Genomic DNA, 5,010 nt, shown 5'->3' with positions numbered 1-5,010 from the left:
ACTTACAGCTGTAATCGCAGCAAATGGTGGCGCTACAAAGTATTAACTTAAGGGGGCTGAATAATTTTGCACGCCCAGTTTTTCAGGTTTTGATTTGTTAAATAAGTTTGAAATATCCAATAAATGTCGTTCCACTTCATGATTGTGTCCCACTTGTTGTTGATTCTTCACAAAAAAAATACAGTTTTATATCTTTATGTTTGAAGCCTGAAATGTGGTAAAAGGTTGCAAAGTTCAAGGGGGCCAAATACATTCGCAAGGTACTGTACATGCTAAAATCGCCATTGATTTTGATACTACGGGCCACAATTCATATGGTGAAAACAATATGTGGGGGGGCAGAGGCACATAAACTCACATCAATACCTTTGTCGAATAACGCTGTTCACAAAGAATTTATGCAATTGCAACCAATTAAAAGTGACAAACTGAATGACTCAAAAACTCCCCAGCTTATGCTCTCCAAATGGACATTAGTTATGAGGACCAAGATGTCTATGCATTGACTTTTGTTTGTTATACATGTCGGGGGGGGGGGGTGCTATTAACGAGGACATATTGTTCTGTCTCACAATTCCCGATCATGAACCGGCATAACGGATGTTTAGTGTGCTGATTCCTTATGGTATAGAGTGGTGGGCTTTTGCACAGATGGGCTCCATCTATTGCGGGACGGCGGGCAGGCCGCTACACTCTAGTAATGAACGTGTCTCCTTCTGCCATATGGATTCATTGTATGATACACCGAGAGCAACTGGCGGCAAAAGAACTGAACACAGGTAACTTCGATTGTACACCACATCCACTGCACGCACGCCTGATGCAAAACTATGTGGATATATGGGATCTAAGCATGACAATGTTCTATTTCACATCGAGGTTTGGTGGTTATTAAGGGGGAGGGTTGGAAAGAGTTTTCGAATTGAGAGAGGAACGGTTGTCATTCCCAATGGAGGACTTTCTGTGTAATGAAAAGAAAATAACAGAAAACAGCATTAGTAAGTCCCACACGAGTGATGACTGCTCACCTCCAATGTTTGGAAGAGATCTTTGGGACGGACCCACTTCCCAATCCATTTGACTGTGATCCTGGCTAAGTTGACATGCCGGTAAGTGAAATCGAACAGTTGATCGAGCTGTTATGTGACCGAATGCTGCAGACAACGTATTCACGGGTCACTATGGGGAGTTTTGTTTCCTGACTCAAATGGAATACCCTGCCATCTTCCTCTGAGCATTAATGCTGCATTCAGAACAACTGGCAAACTCGGAAATGGGAACACGGAAATCTCTTACTTACGAATTCAGTGCGTTCAAGACAACTAGGAACTTGAAAAGAAATGAGCTCCGACTGGGAAAAATCTTTTGAAAGGTCATCCAACTTGGAATTCCAACTTGGGAATTCGGGTCTCTTTCTAGAGGTCTGACCTTTCGCCCTTAAGATCACTGACGTCATGATTCGACCTTGTATGTTTCAGAGTTCCCAGTTGTCTTGAAAACACCATAAAACTAATGGTAGGCTACCCATCACCAGCTACTAGATTCAGTGCTCTCGTCTACATTAAAACCAAATATTGATCCAGGTTGGATGTGGCAGCAGAGATGAGGTGTGCACTGTTGATCATGCCCCCTGACTTTGAGAAGCTCTGATGCAAAATGCTTCAAACACATCCATCTCATTAGTAGTGGTAAGATAAGATACTTTTTTATTTTATTTTTATTTCACCTTTATTTAACCAGGTAGGCTAGTTGAGAACAAGTTCTCATTTGCAACTGCGACCTGGCCAAGATAAAGCTTAGCAGTGTGAACAGACAACACAAGAGTTACACATGGAGTAAACATTTAACAAGTCAATAACAAAGTACAAAAAAGGGGAGTCTATATACATTGTGTGCAAAAGGCATGAGGAGGTAGGCGAATAATTACAATTTTGCAGATTAGCACTGGAGTGATACATTTCTGTATGTCAGACTAATTCACAATTGACTGCCCCACATTAACAGTATGAGATGGTGAGTTGTGAAGACAATCAGAAATGCTGCTAGAATGTTTTCAATTGACTGCCATAGCCCCAAATAAATAAAAAGTAAAAATTGACTGTTAATTACATGGGTGGGGTCTCGAGAATTTTCAGATACTAAAATTGGGTCGTGGGCCTAAAAAGTTTGGGAACCCATGCTCTACAGTATGTAGTGTTTGACATTCATTTTTACGTTGATGATGCAATTTAGGCAGTTTCCCAAACTCGGTTCTGGGACCCCAAGGGGTGCACATTTTGGTTTTTGCCCTAACACTACACAGCTGATCAATCAAAGCTTGAAGATTAGTTGATTATTTGAATCAAAATGTGCACCCCTTGGGGTCCTAAGGACTGAGTTTGGGAAACATTAATGTACCATGTAGAATACTCCCAGAAGCCAACACAATCCCTTGGTGGAAAATCAATGTGTATGTGGTTGGTCAAAGCCCCTTATATGCTAAGCAGACTGCCTCTCTCTGTCCCTAGTGTGAAATCCTCTCACAGAAGGGAAAAATCCATGGGCATGGCAGCACAAGGGATTGTTTCTTTATATTCATTTTCCATGTTTCCAGGCCCAATCGTTTGGTCATTCTTACAGCTTTAAAGCATATTTCCTGCAAATCTACACATTTTGTAATGACTTATGCCATGTTAATATGATATCTGAGTGAAAATTACTAACAAAACCAATGGGGGCCTCCCGGACTGGCTGGACTAACTACCAATCTAACAATTGTTAGCTTACATGGATAATTGAGTGACTGTCAGCGACTGACATAACAAGAGAAAAACTGCTGATACACAACCAAATTTCAAAATTGCAGGTGGTGTATTCTACTTTTCTTATTCTCAATAGTAAGTTGAGATCCCTGACTGAGTTCCACCTGCCTCAAAGAAAGGGCTTATGCCTGGAACCGACCCTGAGATAGAGAGATGACATTAAAAATACATTGGAACAATGTGTGCTCTGTTGTGTGGAAGAGTGCCTCTCAGACTAATAAACAGAGTACACCCTTATGTTTCCCGAATGCTGGGCTAGCAGCTTCCTGAGGTTCTTCACCAAGAGGAAAGAAATGGGCGCATAAAGTTTTTATGAAAACAAACACGAGGCAATGGCCAATACTAACTTCTAGAAGTTCTTCAAAATACTTATTTCTGACTTAACGTGATGTTATGAAGAAAAAAATAGAATCAGAATATTCAAGAATGCAACCGGTCCGCCATTTGTACACACATATACAGTATGAAATACATTACATGCAAATGCATGTGTGTTTTGTTTGTGAGAGTGAGTGAGTGCGTGCGTGCGTGCGTGTGGGTGCGTGTGTTTGTTGCCATTCTCAATTGACCTTTTAGATTGGAATCATATAGCACCACCTACCGAGAATCTTGGTCATGAACTCCACCCAAGGTGCCATATCCAACACCACCACTAGAGGAAGTATAAGTATACACTCTCCTTGGTTGAATGACAAGTTCACAAACATTGAAATCACACATCCTCTGCCTCGAGAGTTGTTTAACGTTACATTGATGGTCAAAAGAGTACGGCATCACAATAAATCACAATAATGGTTAAACCCTTATTTTAAATTTCTTGTATTTCTTATTTAAAATTTTTTGCTTCAATTTATTTTAGTAAATACGTTCTTCACACTTTTTTCTTAAAACTGCGCTGTTGGTTAAGGGCTTCACTGTTAGGGCTACACCTGTTGTATTCGGTGCATGTGACAAATACAATTTGATTTATTTAGTATAAATATAGAGCATTGTTTCAATAGCTAAAGAACTACTCACAAGTAATATAGCACCATCTGACATTTCCAAACAGATCCTCGAACATCTCTGCCAATCTGCTGTTCATTAAACTGATTGCTTGACTGCACTGAGGGTTTGCCTCGCTGCCTTGTTTTGATTAGAGGGAAGCTCATAAATAGAGTGCTGCCTATAAATGATTTCCTCATTACATCAAAGTCACACGGAAATTGTAAGCAGCTCTTACAATTGCCACAAAGGCAGCTACCTTTATGGGATTAGTCCCCTGATGAATGATATATAACAAGGCAGGAAGGAGGACCATAAAACATGACCAATCTGGCTCTCCAAACCAATGGTGTTTCCCACAATTGGAAGTGCTGTGGAAGCCGGATACAGTTGACTAAAACCAATAACATTAAGGTCAATTAGTCCCAAAAATGCTGCTGGGGAAGTAATAGGCCTACTACTGCCATCTAAAACCTGGCGAGTTTAAATTGCAGTCTTCCAACAACTTTTGTCATTGAAATAACCCAAAGGTGTGACGCACTGCATTGTTTGATGAGACAGGTACAGCTTTACTTATCGTTCCACAGATTATTGCTGAAGTTAGTGCTTCAGAACATGAAGGGTGGAGGTGAGAGGAGAGAGTTGGTATAGTGTAGATGCTATGGTTTGGGACTCTGTAGTTCTCCATTTCAACTGACATTAAACACAATATGTCATATGAAATGAATTCAATAATATTACTTACTGGGAGCAGAACCTCGCAAATATCATCAAACATTGTTTTAAAACGGCATTCACTGACATGGTTTACAAAAGTGTTCTAATAACTGGAATTATCTGAATAGCTGACTTTTTAGTGCTTGGTTGTCAAATATTGACATTAACATTAGAAACCATGCAACCATACCACACCATGCAACCACATGACAAAATGCCTCATGTTCAATTTCAAAGATGTCGATACGTAAACAACATATTCTTACTTACATGATATCTCAAAAATCAAACATGTTTTAAAAGCCTTTTTAATTTTGGTCCATGCAAATGAGATACATTGCTGATATTAAAAACATTTATAAAACTACATACTCTAGCTCCTTGCAATGGAACCTTCAGATTAAAGTTTAAAAGGTATAAATAACATTTGTCAGAAAATTCTGCCACATTTGAGCTACATGTTATAAATACGAAACATGAATCACACAATAAATTCATTTCCTGCATA

General features: G+C 39.6%; 1 protein-coding gene across 1 annotated transcript in view; it reads right to left on the bottom strand.

Annotated features, from left to right (window-relative positions):
* Window positions 1–4,796: 4,796 nt before the first annotated feature.
* Window positions 4,797–5,010, bottom strand: part of LOC135548796 (homeobox protein MSX-2-like) — a 4,655-nt gene continuing 4,441 nt past the window's right edge. Inside the window, exon 2 of the mRNA XM_064978719.1 lies at window positions 4,797–5,010. This exon is cut by the window's right edge and continues 1,102 nt beyond it. The gene's annotated coding sequence lies outside the window, so the exon portion shown is untranslated.

Source organism: Oncorhynchus masou, chromosome 11 (genome assembly GCF_036934945.1).
Source record: "Oncorhynchus masou masou isolate Uvic2021 chromosome 11, UVic_Omas_1.1, whole genome shotgun sequence".
In the NCBI taxonomy this organism is placed as follows: Eukaryota; Metazoa; Chordata; class Actinopteri; order Salmoniformes; family Salmonidae; genus Oncorhynchus; species Oncorhynchus masou.
The sequence above is the reverse complement of the archived record's forward strand: the minus strand, read 5'-3'. Positions and strand labels throughout refer to the sequence as shown.